The 21553-nt window shown below is 34.0% G+C and overlaps 1 long non-coding RNA gene and 1 pseudogene across 3 annotated transcripts; one reads left to right on the top strand and one right to left on the bottom strand.

Annotated features, from left to right (window-relative positions):
- Window positions 1-12049: 12049 nt before the first annotated feature.
- LOC142632493 (uncharacterized) lies at window positions 12050-12893 on the top strand (annotated as a pseudogene).
- A 2225-nt stretch (window positions 12894-15118) lies between these two features.
- Window positions 15119-21137, bottom strand: LOC142631305 (uncharacterized). 3 transcript variants are annotated; one of them, XR_012843577.1, is made up of 4 exons: window positions 20074-21137; window positions 18756-18877; window positions 18375-18554; window positions 15119-17092 (listed from the first exon to the last, which is right to left on the bottom strand). It is a non-coding gene; the product is annotated as an uncharacterized LOC142631305 (long non-coding RNA). The 3 variants fall into 3 exon arrangements; XR_012843576.1 differs by having other exon boundaries at window positions 18756-18864; XR_012843575.1 differs by having other exon boundaries at window positions 18756-21137.
- Between the last annotated feature and the right edge of the window lie 416 nt (window positions 21138-21553).

Genomic DNA, 21553 nt, shown 5'->3' with positions numbered 1-21553 from the left:
CTTCAATTCTTTCATAGTAGATCTGTTTTACCATGAAGATAGCTAGGTTAAATTATCCTCAGGTTTTTTACTGGTTTGGTTTTCCTGGGCCATCAAATCTTTGTGTTCTTTATATATTCCGCATTATATTTGTTTAACACATATTGGCTTAACCTAGTGATAATTAACAATCTTGTTAATCAACTTGGCTTAATATTAGGTTAATCAATTTGTGTTAAGGGGTCTAAAAACCTAACAAGTGGTATCAGAGCGGGTTAACTCTAGTGTTTAGATCCTTTGATCTAAGAGTTGATCCTTAACCCCTGTTGTCATGGAACACGGTCACTCTCCTGTGATCCCACCACACTTTGACGGGAACAATTATGCCTACTGGAAAGTAAGGATGAAAGAATTACTGAAATCCATTGATGAGAGAGTTTGGACCTTTGTTGAATACGGATGGGAGAAAACGGCTATTCTTGTAAGTTAATGGTCAACTTCTCAATAAGAAGCAGCTGCTTTTAATAGCAAAGCCAGGAATGCTATTTTTAATGTTATTTCTATTGAAGAATTCAAGAGAATCTCTAATGTTGAGGTTGCTCATATTGCATGGAATATTCTCCAAACTGTGCATGAAATCACGAAGGTAGTTAAGATTAATAAATTGTAGCTGTTAACTACTAGATTTGAAAGTATTAGAATGTCTGATGATGAATGTTTTGATGAATTCTATGCTAAACTGAATGATATTGTTAACTATGCTTATAATTTGGGTGAAATCTATGATCAACCTAAAATTGTTAGGAAGATACTTAGATTCTTGACTGAGGACTTTAGACCTAAAGTAACTATCATCACTGAAAGCAAGGATGTGGACTCCATCCCTGTTGATGAACTTGTAGGATCTCTCTAGTCCTATGAGTTAGACCTACACAAGACAAACAAATCCAAATTAATGGCTCTTAAGTCAGTTGATGATGTTGATGGGAATGGATTTGATGATGAATTCTCTTCTATAGAGATTGCTTATCTTGCCAAGAACTTCAGAAACTTTCTTAGGAACAGCAACAGAAGGGCAGGAGGTAAAAAACAATGTTGAACCTAGGAATTTTAAGATGAATGAACCCACTAAAGTGAACAATATTGATAAATCTAAAGAGAAAGTAGGTCAACCCTCTAGTAATTCTTTGGGACAACAATGTTTTGGTTTTCAAAAGTATAGTCATATGAAATCAGAATGTCCTACATTCTTGAGATCAAAGGGTAAAGCTATAGTTGTAACCCTTAGTGATGATGAAATTTCTAATCATGAGTCTGGTAGTGATGAGGATGAAAACTTTATTGCTTTCATAGCTACTGTTGTAGTTGATAAAAGTGTTGTGGTTGAAGAGAACCCTTTTGATAGGGAATTCTCTGAATGTGTTGATTTGCAAGAAGCTTACAATAAGCTATGCAAAGTTGTTTGCAAAAGATGCAATGAATGTTAGTTTAGGTTTAAAGAAAATTGCTTCTCATGAACTTGATAAGAAAGATTTGTTGTTGAAATTGCTTGATGCTAGCACTTTAATTGATAAAATGAAGACTGAGAACATGATGTTGATTGAAAAGATTAAGAAATTGGAACTAAAATTATCTGTTGCTAGAGAACAAACTAATAGGTCTTCTAGTTCTAAACTTTTCACATGTTGAGTATACAAAAGTCTCCTTTAGACAAAACTTGTCTAGGTTTTGTAGAATGCATCTCTATGTCTGAAACTCATTCCACAAATTTTATTCCTTCTTCTGAACCTCCTAGGAGTAAGAGTGTCAAGCCAGTAGAAGTTACACCACCTCCTAGGAAGATTACAGCTGATCTTAAAGAGACCAAGCTCAAGAATCCTAATCTCTCTAAGGATAAGTTGCATGATAGACCGGTTTGGGTTTGTCATTTTTGTGGAAAGACTAGACATATTCGTCTAAATTGTTTCAAGCTGTAAGCTACCAAGCGAGTAAATAAGCCAAAAGTACTTGTGCCTCAAGCATAAGATCCTATGGTACTTATTGGTGAATTGGTAAAGACTTTGAACCTTTATACCAATCCCGGAGTTGCTTAGAGTCCTCATGTGAATAATGACTCCAATGCTAGAGTTGCATCTAAAAAGTTTTGGATGAAAAAGGCTCACTTTAATTGAATCCTTTTGACATGGTCCTTGTGCTTCATCTCTTTATTCCTTGTGACCATTTTTTTTCTTTTGTTGTTTTTGTTTTGTTTTTTTTTTCCAAAAATTTTAAAAAAAAAGGGAAAAATGTGTTTTGCATTATATATCTTGGATTTTGTTATCAAGTTTGACCATAGTATTTTTACAATAACATACTTATGTACCTTGTTTAGCCTAGATGAACTTAATTTTATTGCACTTTACTAGTTTTGGCTATGTAGTGCATGTTGTGTGGGTATTGTTTATAATTTTTGATCGCATGATCTTGATTTTGAAGTCACATGCTTTTGATTATAAGGACTAAAAAATCCTAAGAGAAAGGCATAAATAACTATTTCACTACTGTTTATTAGCCAATCGTGAACACTTTAGTGCATATCATAAGATTTTGTGCTCGAGAAAGTGTAACACATGTACAAAAAGAACATAAACAAAAAGAACATAAGGTGTAGCTTCGAATATAATAAATTCAAATGAAATAAAATTGGTGTGTACATTATTGGGCTATAATAAATTCAAATGAAATAAAATCTGTGTACATTATGAGGCATTACAAGAAAGTTTCATGATTGCAAGCTTGTTTTCTAGGAGATGTGAAAGTTATATGATGTAACTCTTTAGGTGATAGTCACTTTCAAATTTATGTGATGAATTCTTTAGAAAACGTGTCTGATTACTATCTACTTATCACCTCACATGTATCTCATGCTTTTCAATTGCACACACTACACAAGTTATTCCTTGCTAAACGTAGTACATGATATTGTGTGTGAATTTGTTTTGGCCATCCAAAATTTTATGTTCCTTGATTTTGATGCAAAATATGTTTAATGTTTGAGTATTGGGGACAAATTGTGTGAAAATCTTGTTTGTGGAAGATTTGGGTTTAATTAAAATGTTTTTGAATTTTTTTTTTTTTTTATCTCATACTCATGCATTTCATTCATAAAACACTATGCTTTGAGGAGTTTATGCATTAAATTGCTCTATTTTTCAAAAAATTTATTTTTCCAGATTTTTGATCAATCGAATTTGTCTCTCGATCGATCGAAAATGCGATAAAAATTTGGGGTTGAATCTGCCTAGTTCGATTAGTGTTCGATTGATTCTTGATTAATCGAATGTGTTTTCTGATCGATCGAATCTTATTTCGACCGATTGAAATTCAGAAAGGGACTTTTTAAAAAAGGTTTTTCTCTCACATGTTCTTCATTATTTCAAAAGCTTTTCAAACTTTTCCTCGCACCTTTTCTTCGACCGATCCAATCTAAGCATTTTTTTGTCATTTTCCTCCACAAATCTCTCAAGGGTTTTTGTCTTCAAGTACTTGTAAGTCTCTTTTACCCTTACTTTTTCATTAAAATCTCATTTTTCATGCATTTTTATTGAAAATTTTGAACCTAGGGATTTTGGGATTTTTGTTCAAATTAGTTGTTTATAATCAATTTTTTTGAATGGGTTTTTGTTTCTAGATGATATAAACTTGATTCCTATGCATCAACTTGATTAATTTTGTGATTTGGAAAATTTTGAAATTCTAGGGCTTGAAATTTTGTGAAATTGGAGAATTTGTTCAATTGAACTAAAATGATGAAATTGACTTGTGTTATTGATTGATAATGACATTATATGATGTTGTTTAACTAGTGTAATGATTAATTGATCAATTTGGTTTAATTTTTGAAAAAAGGGTTTTTCAAAATTTGGAGTTTTTGATCTAAAACTCTATGTTCAAGTCAATTGATGGGTTGTGAATAAAATTGGACAGATTTCATTGCATTAGAGCATGCGTCATATGTGCATTCGTCACATGCATCATATAGATTGTTATTTATTGAGATTTATGTTGCTCTAACCTTGTCTAATGCAGTCTGCCCATGTGTTTCTTTTTGTTTCTGTTTTCATTTTGTGTCTACTCTCTTAGCACCATGGTTAAGAAAACTAGGGCAAATAAGAAAACTTCCACCCCTTCTATCCCTGTTTTTGATAGTGATAGGTTCCAAACTGAGAAAAACCAAGAAACCTATGAGAAGTTAAACATTTATAGGTCGGTCTGAGCTGAGCATAAGGTCATACTAGATGAGTTAGATCCGAAGATACGTAGGAGCTTTGAGCGTAAGGGCTGGTTACCACTCTTAGAGGTTGAGCATCCTCCTCTAACTGCTTTGATTAGAGAGTTCTATTCTACCCTCTCTGTCCACTCTGATGCTTCCAACACTTAATATGTGAGGAGTTGGATAAGGGGTGAGGAGTATGTCATTACACCCCACGTAGTGGCCTTTGCTCTTGGTGTACCTTTGGTACAATAGCCCATATACCCATACACTGAGACCTTTCCTCTTGATGACATCATCTCTTTTATCATCGGTACCACCATTAGTTGGGGTACTGATCCTTGTGTCACTTCTCATGAGCTTACTAAGCTCAATTATTTGTTTTTCCGGATTTCTTTTCATTCCATTTGGCCTATCTCTCATCTTCATACCATTCCTACTGAGAGATATACATTTTTGTATGTCCTTGTGACTGATGCTCCTATAAGTTTTCGTACTCTTTTCATTCAATCTCTAGTTGAGGTTCATAGGAGTAGTTCTAAATCACATGGTCTTTTCTTTCCGATTTTTATTCATATGATCTTTTTAGATCTAGCATTAGATGATTTTCCTGCATCTGAGCCAATACATATTATAGCTCTCATAGGTGCCACCTTTCTTTGGCAAAGAGCAGCTCAGATGAAAGCTAGCTCTAAATGTCCTAAAGTCAAGTCTTTTACAGGTGCATCTTGGCCTCCTACATCTGGTGACCCCAGTGCTGAGGAGTATGTCGATCCTACCGCTACTATTGATCCTCCACCTTCTACTTCTAATGATGCTTCTATATGGAGTTTGCTAGATACTATGATGACCATTCAAGCGGCTCATGGACAATTTTTGGTGGATGTGCTTACCGAGCTTCAGACTTTACGAGCGTATCTGACGAGCGCTAGACATTTTCCTTCATCTCCACCATTTGATGATGAGTCCTAATTGCTCTTTGGCAATTCGTCACAAAAAGGGGGAGTACATATGTTGATATGGGGAGTTTCGAGTTTTTGTTGATAGGGGGAGTTGTTTTTGTTTTGGAGCTAGATTATATCTAGGTGCTTCTTTGATGTATCTCTTTTTATTTGGCTCATGATGTATTTATTTTTTATGGGTTGTATATGTTAGGGGGAGATACTATGTTTTATGTTTCTTTTATTGTCTCTTGTTTCACATGTGATACATTGGTTATTGATATATATTATAAGATTATTCAACGTATATGTCTTTTATTTTTCTGTTTTGTGAAATTAAGAATTTATTTTCTTTTACTTGTATTTTCCACACATGCGTTTATGTGTTTGTTGAGTGTTTTAGGAATATACAAATTAATTCAGTGATGCTACTATCTACACTAGCAACTGCTAGATAGTAGTTAAGTTGATTTTTTTTTAATGGGCTATTTTTGTAACTTTGAGCATTGCATGTTTGTAATGTGTTTTGTCAAGGATTGCCAAAGGGGCAGATTGTTAGGTTCTAAGACCTTAGGGACTAATGTATTAGAACTTCAATTTGTAATGTGTTGGCAAACCATTATCAAAACTTAGAGTCTAGATTTAGGCTGCTCAAAGTGTGTTTAATTGTAAAGTTGGAATCGAGTGATTATAGGATTTATTGGTGTAAATTTGCAAGGCTCGATCGATCGAAAATTAAACTAGATCAATCGAACCTCGTGTAGATTTATTTTTTGCATAATTTTTCAACCCAGCCCAAGCCCATTTGACGTGTTGGGCTTTATGTTTTATGTCTCATATAAATAGAAAAACCCTAGCTATGTTTTAAGAGGCTTTTTATATTCTGTGTGTTTGAATCTCTTGTGAGATCTAGAGGTGTTTACCTTCATACACACTTAGGGTTATCAAGATCTTGATTGATGTCAAGAGCTAGGTGATCGTTTCAGTTGTTGCATAAAGAACATACAAGAAGATCAAGATTCACAAGTAGGAGAACTTGTGATTGCGGTGGATCAAAGAAAGAAGTAGTCCGTGGACTTGGAGCTATCATGGGGTCATGGTAGTAAGTTTTCTCCTTGAGGTAGCTGTACATTTTTAGACCCCTTAAAACAACTAGTTTAACCTAGTTATTTAGCCAAGTTATTAATTTAGGTAAATTATGCAGATCTAGGTTAACACAAATATATCATATCATGGAAAGTAGTGAAAATATAAATAATACAATGATATGATGACTAGGAAAACCAAACAGGTAAAAAACCTAGGGAGGATTTAACCTAGCTATCCTCAAGGAAAAACTGAATCCATTATGAAAGAATTGAAGTTTGCACATTGGCGACTTAGACCACTAACATCCTATTGCTACCTCGAGTAGGAAATTTACTACCACGACCACATGACAACTTTGAGTCCACGGACTACTTCTTTCTTGGATTCCCAGCAAGCACAAGCACTCCCGCTTGTATATCTTTAAGCTCTTAATGCAGCAATTGAATGATCATCAAGTTTTTGACATAATCTTGATCCTTGATAACCCTAAGTATGTGTGAAGGAAAACACCTCTAGATCTCACAGAAGATTCACACACAGAGCATCAACAACCTCGAAAATCGTGGCTAGGGTTTTCCCTTTTGTACCTAGGGAAAAACATAAAACCTTAAACGTAAAACGGGCTTAGGCTGAGTTGGAAAATTCTGCAAAAAAATAATTTACATGAATTTCGATCAGTTGAGTCTGATTCTCGATCGATCGAACTAGGCAGAATTGCACAGTAAATTCTATAGCAACTCAATTCCAACTTTACATAAAAGACACATACTTTGAGTAGTCTAAACAAGACTAAAACGTTTTGATCATGGTTTGCCAACATTACAAATTAGTGTTCTAATACATTTAAACCTAAAGGTCTTAGAACCTAACAAACTCCCCATTTGGCAATCCTTGACAAAACACAAATACAACGAAATGCTCAAAGTTTACATATAAACAACCCATAACAAAAACAAAGCCCATCATAACAAATTCAACCTATCTATTATCCATCAATTGCAAGTGTAGACAGCAGCATGATTGAATCAACCTATATATTCATGTAACACTTAACAAACACATAAATGCATGTGTGGAAAACACAAGTAAACCAACATTACTTCTTGATTTCACATAAACATAAACAACAAGACATATATGATGAATAAACTCATCAATCTATATCAATAAACAATGTAGCACAATGTGAAATAAGAAACAAATAAACACAACAAAATATCTCCTCCTATCATGGACAATCCCAACACAAACATCATGAGTCAAAAAGATACATACAAAGTGAAGCACCTAGATACAATCTAAAAAGTCCACAGCTCCAAACAGCTGAAAAATCTCCCCTTAACTACAAAAACTCCTCTCTACACCATATATGCACTCCCCCTTTTTGTGACGAATTGTCAAAAGGCACTCACTCATCATCAAAAGGAGGTGGCGGTCTAACACTCTCCAAATCTGCTCACAAGACACGAAGCTCATCAAACATGTCCACTAAAAGCTGACCATGAGCCGTCTGAATGGTCATGACAGTCTCCAACATACATCGAATGTCTGAATCATTCAAAGTAGAAGGCAGAGGAACATCAGTAGCAGCAACAAGAGGATCATCAGACGCCTCAACAAAATTATCACCTGTAGAGGAGGGAGGAGGAGCAGGAGGAGGAGCTACAACACCCGAAGACTCAACCCTAGGATGTTTTGAGCTCGCTCTCAACTGAGTAACCCTTTACTTAAGAAAGGTGGCACCTATAAGAGCGATAATATGAATAGACTAAAACATAGGAAACTCCTCTAAACCAAGATGTAAGAGAATCCGATGAATGAAAACGGGGAAGAAAAGAGCATGAGCATTAAAACTACTCCTGTAAACCTCGTTCAAAGAACGAATAAACAGATGAGAAAAACTGATAGGAGCATTAGTAACAAGAGTATACAGAAACACACATCTCTCAATAGGGATGGTGTGCAGATGAGAAATAGGCCACAAAGAATGACAAGCAATCCGAAAGAAAAGATAGTGAACCTCAGAGAGCTCAACAGTAGTGATCCGAGGATCAGAACCCCACTGGATAGAAGACCTAGTGATGTAAGACATGACGTTGTCTAAGGGAGGAGACTTATCGTAAGGGTAGACAAGATGCTAAACCACAGGTACCCCAAGAGCTTCAGCCATTACCAAAGGAGTAATGGTGTACTCTTCACCTCGTATTTAACTCTTAAGTAAAGTGTTGGAATCATAGATATGGATAGAGAGGTTCGAGTAGAACTCTTTAATCAAGGTAGCTGAAGAGGGGGGTGAGAAATATCTAACAAAGGTAACCAACCCCTATGCTCAAATTTTCTCCTAATCTCCGGATCTAGCTCATCTAATAGAACCTTTCTCTTATCCTAAATGTTCCTTTTAAGATTAAGAGTCTCAAAGGTTTCTTGGTGCTTCGCACTTAATAATCTCTCACTCTCAAAGGATGGAGCAAAAGAAGAGGAGGAGGACTTATTGGGTCTAGTTTTCCTAGGCATGATGCTAAGGAAAGATTAGACAAGTAGAAACAGAACCAAAAAAGAAAATAAGAGAAAACCAAGGGCAGACTGCAAGTTAGCACAAAACAATATAGAAAATAACAAATCTATATGATGCATGAACAATGTAAGCAAATGATGCATGCCCTAATGGAGTGAGAATAAGTTCAATACAACTTTAAAATCACAAAATTGGCTTGAGCATAGAGTTTATATCAAAAACCCCAAAATTTTGAAAAACCACTTGTACAATTTTTAGGAAATTGACCAATTGATCATTACAAAAGATAGATAACATATTAAAATGATCAAATTAATCAATCCAACAAGCCAATTTCATCAAAGTAAATTGAATTGAACAAAATCCCCAATTTAGGTAATTTCAAGCCCTAGAATTTCAAAATTTTCACAAAACTCTGAATTGATCAAATTAAAACACCAATAACCGTTGTATATCAACCCACAACAAAAACCCATTGATCAATTGTGAAGAAATAGCCTAAAACAGCAAAAACCCCCAAAAAAATTCTTAGGTTTGAAATTCCCCTCTAGATGCATGATTTAATGCATGAAAAATGAAAATAAATGAAAAAGGAAGGGTAAAATGGTCTTACCAGCCAAAGAAGATAAAAACCTTGCAAAAGGATCGGAGGAAAATGACAAAAAATAGCTTTGACCCTTAGACCGGTTGAAAAGAGAGAGAAAAAGTTTGAAAAGTGATGAACACATGAAACTCAAAACTTTTTTGAAAAAACTTCCTATGCGATTTTCAATCGGTTGAAAATTAGGTTTGATTGATCGAAAAATTAGGTTTGATTGATTGAAAATACCTTCAATTGATCCAATAGCGATCAAGTACCGATTGAAACAGACAGAAGTTGACCAAAATTTTAAGCGCAATTTCGATCGGTTGAGAAATAGCTTCAATCAATCAAAATTCTGGAAAAATCAGCTTTTTGAACAACAAAGTATTATTATGCAGAAACTCATCAAAGCAAAGAATTTTATGAATAAAATGCATGAGTATGAGATGAAATTCTTTTCAAAAACACATGATTTAAGCCTAGATTTCCCAAAAATTTAAATTTTCACTCAATTCACTTTAAGTTCTCAAACTTCAAAACACATTTTGCATTTAAACTCAAGGAAGTTTCAATCTTGGATGGCCAACCAAAATCATACACAATAACATGTACAAAGTTTAGCAAAGAGGAACTTGAGTAGTGTGTGCAACTAGCAAAAGCTTGAGGGACATGTGAGGTGATATGTGAATAGTAATTAAGCACACTTTCTACAATTTCTAGGTTCAGCAGTGTTCTTACCTCTTGCCCTTCTATTGTTGTTCTTAAGAAAATTTCTAAAGTTCTTGGCAAGATATGCAATCTCTGTAGTAGAGAGCTCACCATCAAATCCACTCACATCAACAGATTTAAGAGCCATGATTTGGATTTGCTTGTCTTAGGTATGTCCAACTCATAGGACTGAAGAGATCCTATAAGTTCATCAACAGGGATGGAGTCCACATCCTTGCTTTCAGTGATGACAGTCACTTTGGGTCTAAAGTCCTCAGTCAAGGATCTAAGAATCTTTCTAACAATTTTAGGTTGATCATAGATTTCGCCCAAATTATATGCAAAATTAACAATATCATTAAGTTTAGCATATAATTCATCAAAAGATTCATCATCAGACATCCTAATGCTTTCAAATCTTGTAGTTAATTGCTGCAGCTTGTTAATTTTGACTGCCTTTGTGCCTTCAAGCATAGTTTGGAGGATATTCCAAGTAGTATGAGCTGCCTCAACATTAGAGATTCTCTTAAATTCCTCCATAGAAACAGCATTAAAGATAGCATTCATGGCTTTGCTATTAAAAGCTGCTACTTCTTTTTGAGAAGTTTGCCACTCACTCACAAGAGCAGTGGGCTTCTCCCATCCGTATTCAACACAGTTCCAGACTCTCTCATCAATAGATTTTAGGAATGTTTTCATCCTGAATTTTCAGTAAGCATAATTATTCCCATCAAAGTGAGGAGGAATAACAAGAGAGTGTTCGTGTTCCATGACAACTAGGGTCAAGGACCAGCTCAGAGATCAAAAGATCTTCAACAAAAGAGCTACCCTCTCTGATACCACTTGTACGTTTTTAGACCTCTTAAAACAACTAGTTTAACCTAGTTATTTAGCCAAGTTATTAACTTAGGTAAATTATGCAGATCTAGGTTAACACAAATATATCATATTATGCAAAGCAGCGGAAATATAAAGAACACAATGATATGATGACCTAGGAAAACCATACCAATAAAAAACCTAGGGTGGATTTAACCTAACTATCCTCAAGGTAAAACTGAATCCACTATGAAAGAATTGAAATTTACAAAATAGCAACTTAGACCACTAACATCCTATTTCTACCTCGAGTAGGAAACTTACTACCATGACCACGTGACAACTTCGAGTCCACGGACTACTTCTTTCTTGGATTCCCAGCAAGCACAAGCACTCCCGCTTGTATATCTTTAAGCTCTTAATGCAGCAACTGAATGATCATCAAGTTCTTGACATAATCTTGATCCTTGATTACCCTAAGTATGTGTGAAGGCAAACACCTCTAGATCTCATAGAAGATTCACACACACAGCATCAACAATCTCTAAAAACGTGGCTAGGGTTTTCCCTTTTGTACCTAGGGAAAAACATAAAACCCTACATGTAAAAGGGACTTGAGCTGAGTTGGAAAATTCTACAAAAAAATAATCTGTACGACTTTCGATTGGTTGAGTTTAATTTTCGATCGATTGAGCCAGGCAGAATTGCACAGTAAATTTTGCAGCAACTCAATTCCAACTTTACGTAAAAGACACGTACTTTGAGCAGTCTAAACAAGAATAAAACATTTTTATTATGGTTTGCCAATATTACAAATTAGTGTTTTAATATATTTAAACCTAAAGGTCTTAGAACCTAACAGTAGCAATAAGATGTTAGTGGTCTAAGTTCTATTGTACAAACTTCAATTCTTTCATTATTGATCTGTTTTACCTTGAGGATAGCTAGGTTAAATCCTCCTTAGGTTTTTTACCGGTTTGGTTTTTCTTGGTCATCAAATCTTTGTGTTTTTTTTAATATATTTTTTGCATTATATTTGTTTTACACATATTGGCTTAACCTAGTGATAATTAACGAACTTGTTAATCAACTTGGCTTTATATTAGGTTAATCAATTTGTGTTAATGCGTCTAAAAACCTAACAATAACTTTCATAGGTTACGATGTACAAGCAATGTAAATTTATATTTTATACTTTTTGCAAATGTACATATAATATTGTACATATTTTGTGTGTCAATAATGTAAGTTTACATTGCTAATACAATATAAATTAATAATTTTCCTAAGAAAAAACTACTATTACGTTTTTCTGCAAAATTAAATTCTCTCTTTACATCTTGATCTTTGCAAAGAATCTAATAAAAACTAAGATTGTTAGAATAACATGACATTGTTCTTGACAGGTTGCTGAGCATTATCAACTAGTAGTTGAAACTTGCAATGCCACACCCACGCATTCGATATTTCCATACTCCATTATCCATCACAGACGATGAATTACTGGACCTAATTGGAGGGGAAAATTCAATCGATTTGGTGACTGTGGCCACGGCTGTCCAATGGTTTGAGCTCCCTAAATTCTACTCCGTTGTGACACGCCTTCTAAGAAAGCTAGGAGGTGTAATTACTGTTTGGGGCTGTTATGAGATAGCAGTGAGCCCAATTTTTGATCCTATAATGAAGCGCTTTCATGACTCCACTCTTCCCTATTGGAACCCAAAAAACAGTACATATTTGATGCATATAAGACACTTCCATTTCCTTTTGAAAGGTATAGGATGTGAGGGTAAACTACAACAACTAGATATACCAAGGGAGCTTTCATTTGAGGGATTCTTGAGGATGTTAAGGTCATGGTCTTCAGTAGCTACAGCCAAGGACCAAGGCATTGAATTGTTATCTAAAAGTGTGGTTAAAGAGTTTGAGAGTGCTTGGGGAGGCCCTAAATTGGTCCGATCAGTCGTCTATAAGGGCTTTATGCTTGTTGGAAAAGTTAGGCTTTAGATTTCTTTCTTTGAATGTCATTATAAAAATAGATTAAGGGGTTAGGGAAAGATGAAAGGAAGAGGAGGGGGGGGGGGGGTTGTTTTTGATTGTTGCATAATATTTTGCAATGGTTAATGATAATATATTAATAGTCTTCTCCTTTTGTGCCATTGATATTCTCTACTTTCTTTACTCTTGAAAAGTGTTAAACCAAATTAAATTAAGAGTGTACTTTGAATTTTCTACAAAACTATAATAATTTCTTATAGCCTTGGCTTACGTAGAAGAGTGTGCCTTTTACTTGTCTTGTGCAAGCTTGAAGAATTTACTATATAAAATGTAAATCACACATACTTAATTTACTAGATTCTAGTATTGCTACCTTCAATAGAACTCACTCACATGATCACACACATTTCCAACTATGTTGAACTCAACTTTTTCTATATCTTTTGTGCATAAATACCTAATTTGTGTTTGACTTCATCACAACAACACTTGTTTGTAGACTTGTAGTAGATGTTGGTGCAAATGTCTTCACATAAACTCTCCTAACTTTCAACAGTTCCAAAGATGCAGTTTGGTAAAAAAAAAAAAAAAAAAACCCATTGGCACGCAAATTTTGAAGCAGATACTCCCAACTTCCATAGAGTTTATTTTATTTTATTTTAGGATGATCTAAGGAGGCTTTAAATGAATCATAGAATCCTAGTGCATGTATTCCTAGGTATTTTACTCATCATGGGTCGTAGACTGAAAAGTTAGGCAAAGCAAATCTCCATTGGGTGACTGGAGTCAAGGCTTAAAGAATCTCGATTAAACGAACTGCAGTTAAGGCAACTAACTCAGAAATTCTTGAGCAATCTATTGAGTTGTTTTCTTGTGTCTTCAATGAAAATCTTCTATCACTATCTAGACACTTGAAACTTAGAACTCAAATACATTAAAAAAAAAAAAAGTGTTTTGACTTGGATTTACCAACACTAACATGACTTGACCCTAACAAGAGAATTAATGAATCACAAAAATATTTTAATAATCACAACTTAAGAACAATATTAGTTTAAAGAGAATTGAAAACCATTTTGAAAACAAGTTTCTGCCTTAGAAGACTAACTAAAGAGAGGTCTCTTATACATTAAAAAACGTGCAAAAGTTCTGCCTAGCTAAGGTTAGGATTGGAAGCATAAAGTTGGTATTTATACAAGTAAACTAGGTTTTTTGGGGCCATTAAAACAGTTTTTGATGTTCCTAAAGGTTTGTGGGATGGCCCAACTCAAATATAGTATTTTGGAACTGTACCTACGTGCGTGGAGTCGTGGGGTGCATGCATGCTCTCGAAGGGGCTTACGCATACTTGATTTTTCACTGCACTAATGGCTTGACTTTAAATGGTCATTCATTTTAAATTCCAATTTGGTAAAATATGTGTTCAAATTAAAGCCTAGGATATGTAATTTCCAATGATAAAAAAATCTCATTCCAAAATTAATTGTGGTTCAAAAGTTATTGTCTTAAAAATGAGCAAACGTCATTTTTTAGCATCGTTTTCATAGCGATTTAAACATTTTTGAGTTGTAATTACGTCCATACTATAAGAACACTTTAATTAATTATATCTTTAGTTGGCGTATGTCATGCAGTAGAGTTACAAAAAAAAAAAAATTTTAAAAATGTTGAAGGGTTACTTTTTTTTTACTCCTAAGCTCTATTTGGATCTAGGCTGCGTCTGCTGCGTTTGCATTTTTGCCTCTCTTTTTTTTTCAGCTTAGCGCCTTTTGCACTGTTCATGGGACATGAACAGTATAAATAGGCAAATGAACAATGCTAAACAGTAATGAACAGTAACTAGAGTTTTTTTTATTGTACGCTTAGATACTACTTATATAGCTAGAAACTGAAAACTAAAAATAATAAAAACTTATTTTGAGTTACTATTCACTTTTAAAATTACTATTCATAAGCCTAAATGTATTGTTCATGTCCCATGAACAGTGCACCAAGCTCTGGAAGAATAATAATAATAATAATAAAAAGTAGCCAAAAACGCGTCTGTGTGAAAACACAGACATTATCCAAACAAAGCTTTAATCTCAAACATATGAGTTTTCAGGCAAAAAATTAAATAAATAATAATTATAGATAAGTATAAACCAAAACAAAAAATTAATAAAAAATTAATCTCAACTATAAGAGCTATTGCATCTTAAGCATTGCACGAGATATTAATCTATGAACCTGTCTAAGTCTTTTATAGTTGGATGAATTCTCACGATGAAAAAACTACTGTTACTTTTTGTACAGAACTAAATGTCTCCTTACATCTTGACGTTTGTAAAGAATCAAATAAAACTAAAACTGTTAAAATCGTATTACATTGTTCTTGACAGGTTGGCAAGCAATATGAGCAAGTAATTCGAACCAATGTGAGTGAGGCTCAGTTAAAATTGCAATGCCACAACCTAAAGTTAGATATCTCCGTACTCTATCATCCATAATGGATGATGAATTAGAGGACCTCATTGGAGGAGAAATTTCGTTGATTTGGTGACTATGGCCACAACTATCTACTAGTTTGAGCTCCCAAAGTTCAACTCCATTGTGACACATGTTCTAAATAATCTAGGTGGTGTAATTGCTGTTTGGGGGCAATTTTGACGTTGTGGTTGCCCGTTTTTTTTTTTTTTTTTTTTAAGCCTGCCCCATTTGTGATCCTCTAATCATTCCACCACTATTCCCTATAGGTTATGAATACCGATACGTTCCGGCCAGAAAATCTCGTATTAGTATGCAAACCAAAACAACTAGCCCCCCTATTCCTCCTCAGATAACATTATAGAACATTTCGGTGTGTTTTAGTCATTTCGAACTATTTCGGTGAATACCAGCCAAATCATTCATTTTGGCTGGAATGAGTTTTGGGTTTTTTTTGTTTTTGTTTTTTTGTTTGTTTTTCTTTTGAAGTCAAAAAGAATATCAAAGGATGGGTGTACAAAAGAAGAAATTAGTGGATTTGATGGTTAAAAAAAAAAAACAAAATGCACGAGAACGGCGAGTTATAGAGAGCACTAAGAGCATTCTCATCAAACATGTCAAAAAATATAGCATTTAACATCTCAAAATACTACTTTATTTATTTTAACAATACACCCAACATCAAAAGTTTTATTTTTTTTACTTCATTAAAATATTATTTATTTTAATCAAGAGAGAGAGAGAGAGACACTACAAAAAAACTGGCCTATTGCGGCGGGCCAAAACCGCCGCTAAAGCCCCAAAAACCGCCGCTATAGGTACATTTCACCTATTGCGGCGGGGGCTATTGCGGCGGTTCTACCCGCCAGCCTTGTCGCGACGCAATATCTCTATTGCGGCGGTACAAAAAACCGCCGCTATAGATACGCCTTTTAGCGGCGGTTTTGGTCTATTGCGGCGGGCAGAAAACCGCCGCCATATGAGATTGCCATTCGGGTCAAGTGGCCTTTTAGTGGCGGGATAGGCCCGCCGCTATAGGTTGTCACCTATAGCGGCGGTCAATAAGCGCCGCTATAGGGCTTCATGTACAACATTCCCTATGTACCTTTTAGCGGCGGTTTCGCCCGCCGCTATAAGCCTTTTGGTTTTTTGGAATTTGGCTATAGCCGCGTTTTTATAAACGCGGCTATAGTTCTTTTTTATTTTTTATTTTCCTGGCTAGATGGTAATGAAGAATCCCTAATACTAATTACCATTAGATTACTAGTGGCATCAAAAGGGTATCCAGATGGGAGAATGCTATATTGATTACATTATCTTCGTAACACCAACAAGAAGTAAACCAAACATAACTTAGTAGTGATTTCTTCTTAATTCTATATATTATATATTTCTTTTTTTTTTCTTTTTTCTTGCACGAAACAATGTTCAGTTTTTATAAATTAAAGTCAAAGTAATTGAAAGATGAAACTCAAGTTCAACATTGACCATGAATGAAAGAGGAAAAGCCACACATATAATAAGAAACTTCCTTTTTTTATTTCTTAAGAGTTTCAGACGTACTAATATATTAGCACCATATTCTCTGGACTAGCCAAAATAAATTTATAATCTGCTCATGTTTGGGGAACAAACACATCTACCACATACCCAACTCTTGGCTTGAGAAAATCAAGTGTAAAATTTTCAATACCTTTGTATGATGGACCTCCCCATGGTGGTGCTAAAAACACTATGTCCCCCTAAAAAAAAGAAGAAGAAATAATTAGAATATTAAACTAAACAATATTAAAAGAATAATATTTTCCATCTCAAGTTAAATTATTAACTTTAATGCAACATTATCAAACATGTAATTATAGAAAGCCCCATTATTGTATCACAATATTTAATTGACTTAAGAAAGCCCCATTATTGTATCACAAAAATAACCTCGACTCTAGAAAATTGAATAAAAAAAATACTAATAACCTAATTAACTATTAAGACCTAAAATAAAATCAAGTGGAACAATAAAAAATATACAATTAACTTCTTAAGCTATATAATATAAATTAAAATAAAATTGGCAGATGAACATGACAAGTGGAAAAAACCTGGTCATTTGAGGAATAGATTAGTTAGAGCCCTAGTCATTCATAGTGAGATTGATTCTAATAAAATTTGGCAGCTTCTTTTAAGATTAAGGGTGTGATTTCCTTCACCAACCTAGGTGTAATTGCCTAGTGTTTCATCTATCTTATTTCAAGTTCTATTCATTATTTCAACACCAAACAGCCATCAACATACTCAAGATTCAATATTTCTTTATCAAGACCATTAAACATCAATCCTTACTCAAAACCCTTCAAGATCTCATCAAGAGAGTACTAAAATTGGTATCAGATCCCATTCAAGCTTACATCCAGCATCAAGCAATCCCATACATCACACATGCACTCACTAATGAAACAAGAAATTCACGTTCATCAATTGATATATCCCCTAAGAAAGCTAATTTGTGAACAGCTAGGTTCTGAAATATTTAGTGGAACAAGGCTTAACCAAAAACTATGAATCAAACAATCTAAAATCATCCTATCACTTTTATGTTTGAGTGGTTGGCTGCTTATAGTAGCCATTCTCTCTCGTCTTTAGAGGATTTAAGTAAAATTTTGATTGACTCGTTGAACATGGCCTGTGTACTTAAGTCCTATTTCATTATTTACTTTTTCAACGTAGCATTATTACTCATCAAAAAAACATCCCACCACATTGAACATATATCCAATGAGAGTGCTGAAACACGGATATAAAATATTGAGGTGCCATCAACATCAAGCTCTCGATCATTTACTAACTATTATCTAAATGTTGCTTTTCAGTTGCAACCCAACAGCATAATTAATGTAGACAATTTCCAATTAAGCAAGGGATGGTGTAGAGTTTATAACTGATGTTTTAACTAAAAATTAGTAACAGGAAAACATGGAGAGGGAAAAAAAAAAAGAAATTCTAAAGGCCAAGGGTATAAAATACTTTTACCGAGCTGTTACAAGCGATGAATCGCCAGCAGATATGTGACCAGCATTGGATATATCCCATAACCCTGGCCATGAATCTTTGCAGTCAGCGCGTCGTTGGAGAAGCAGTTGTTGAGTATTTTCAGCAAAAATCCACATGTGAACTACTCAATGGTAATCTCCATCTCGATGAACATCTCCCCTAAATACATATACAATACAATATTTTATTATTTCCCCACTATTAATATTTTATTAGCATCTGAGTAAGTAAAAAAACATTCATTTAATTAAAAAAATATAAAGAATATGCAAATTAAAAGCTCATTCAATACAATACCCTCAAAACTCTAATACCCAACTTAAAATCTCAATTCAGTTATGGTTAATATAAGAAACGAACCTTAGTTTTTGAAACAATCCAGGGATAGGAATCAAACCATCAATGGACCATTTGAAATTGAGAGCTTTCTTGCTAGGGTTCTTCAAGGCCCATGTCAATCCAAATGAACCTACAAGAAACCCCTTTATGGAGAATGTGAGAGAACACATGAAATGTAAAATTAAAGTGTAAAGGAAAGTAGAAGATCAATGTAGTTCCATTCATATGGATTTTCCTCTGCAAGTTTTTCCAAAGAGGAAAAAGAAGAAGAAGGAGATTTGGCCCCCAGCACATCAAGTAATTAATCAAATTTCTCAGTGGAAACATAAACATTTAGAATCATGACCATTAAAGAGCAAGACAAATATTATATAATAATGAACTTATTTTCGAAATATAGAAATCTGAGTAATTAAAACTATATCACAAGATGAGAGCAAAATTAAAATGTTGTTTAGAAACTTGCGATTTCAACTTGCCTAAATCCCAAACTAAAAGCATGCAACTCTAGAAGCTATATCTATACACAAGGAAACACATTTTGTGCTGCATAGATTGAGATACAACACCTAAAGAACTATAACTAAGTTTTTCCATAGGCCTCAATAGTCAGTAGAGTAAATCATTCTATAGTTTTCTTTGCCATTTAAACTCAACCAATTATAACCCAACGTTGTTCTATCTGAAATTTGTACCTCCTCAACATCTAAAATGAGCACATTTTTAGCAACCAAAAATACATCGCTTTGAGCTCGAAAAAAAACAAAAACAAAAGCCTATCTGATTCTTACTTCTTAAAAAAATACAATATAAAGCAGATTTCAAGCTGCAAATATAAATTTGATACGAACAAAATGTACTCATTTCTATCAGATTCACAGTGCATTCACGTATTCCTATCATTACTCAAATCCTACTCACAAAAAATATAAACAATTCACATTTATACAGTTAAAAAAAAAAGTCAACTCGGAAAAAAATACCTTACTGATTCTTAGATGATAAACATAAAAGATAACACATTTTGAGCTGCAAATATATTCGATTTGAACAAAATGTACTCACTCATATCAAAGCGAAGCACATTTTTTTTCACCCACGCATCACCTCAGTACTCAAATGCTAATCATGAAATCCAAAAAAAAAAAACAAGCAAAAATGTGCTCAAATCCAACTCTCACAAATATCAAAGCCAAATCACAGAGAAAAAGAGAAGTGAATAATAGGAAATTTGAAAAAAAAAAAAAAAAAACCTCGTGAACATCAAAATAGAGCACACTGATCAAAAAGGTACACCATGGAAATAAAGGCCTGCATAATCAAGAATTTAGTGACATACTTGAGGAAGAGGCAGAGCAGCCATGATGTCTATCCAGAAATCTCTTCGTAGATACCTCATGCCTTTGAAAATTTGGCTCCCTCCAAATTCCCCACATAAGACAATGAAAAGGTAAAATAACTAGCCATTTACACCAAAGGTGACTAGACCAATAGGACAAGCTCATATAAAAGCAAGATCTAACATAACTATTTCAAACACTACACAGTTAACTATTCAAAGAAGTGTTTTCCAAAGCTACAAAAAAATGATAACTTCACAAAACAATCGAACCACAATATGCAAAAATACAAATTCACATCCTACACAAATTTCACGTATAAAAAACAATACATAAAGTCACTCCCCATTAACAAAGTAGTCAATATCAACTTCGATAATTTGACAATTAGGAACGGGATATTAAAAAGTAAATATCATATCATTTGAATCCATATCAGCGTATCCCACACATCAAATTTCATTTTCCTATGTTGTTTGTGTGTGCAATATCACATTAGAACAACACAATCCAATAAATGCAATTTAAGATAGTAAAATCAATACGAAATTAAAATTAAAGAGAAATTAAAAACACAAAACCAAACAGATAATCAAGCAAAATCCCAACTAAACTTTTAAGTCGAATAATAGTACGATAATCATCCAGAAAATTTAGGGAAAAAAAAAACAACACAACAACCTAGTAGTTCAGATCCATATCATCATCCGCTATTTCAAAATTATAACATATTATAAATTAAAAAAAAAACAAAACATAAAACCTAATCACCACCGGCCTTCTGGTACACATATAGGTCAAGCCACACTTGCCACAGTAGTGACGGTCAAAGTGGTTGGCCATGAAAGTTCCAGCGCCGCACTCACAGTTAGGGCACTCCGAAGAAGAGCTTCTCCAACAACAACTCCTCGCCTCTCTCTCGAACTTGTGGGGGCAGTTGGGTTGGTTGGGTCTTGCGGCGGCCGGTGACCTTACAGGGCACCATATCCTCTCCTAACAGGAATGAGAGAGAGAGACAGAGAGACAGAGAGAAAATGAAAAAGATTAGGAGAAATGGGAAATAGGAAGGGGCGGCTGAATGAGAAACGTGTAGACTAGGGTTTTATGTTGTGTTTTAAATAGAATCAAAACGACGTAGTTTTGATAATAGTAACTTAAAAAAATGAAAAAAAAAAAAAAAAATTCTTGTGAAGGTTAGAACCCTGGACGGGACCATGTAAAACTACATGGCACACGTGTTAACCACTAAGGTAACTAAGGTTAATGAACATATTTTATAACTAAATATTTAATAAATAAATATCTTATAAATAGTAATATTTAATATTTATACTTATCTTAATTAAGAATCATGTGTAAATTAATGAAATAAAAAATTATTTTAAATAAAATAAAATTCATAATAACAATAAAGTAATCTTTTACTCTATTTTTTAAAAAACAAAATAATATTTTACTTTAGATTTTTTCTTTATACAT

The sequence above is a fragment of the Castanea sativa genome, chromosome 4, assembly GCF_040712315.1.
Source record: "Castanea sativa cultivar Marrone di Chiusa Pesio chromosome 4, ASM4071231v1".
Classification (NCBI taxonomy): Eukaryota; Viridiplantae; Streptophyta; class Magnoliopsida; order Fagales; family Fagaceae; genus Castanea; species Castanea sativa.
This window is presented reverse-complemented; position numbering and strand designations above follow the sequence as displayed.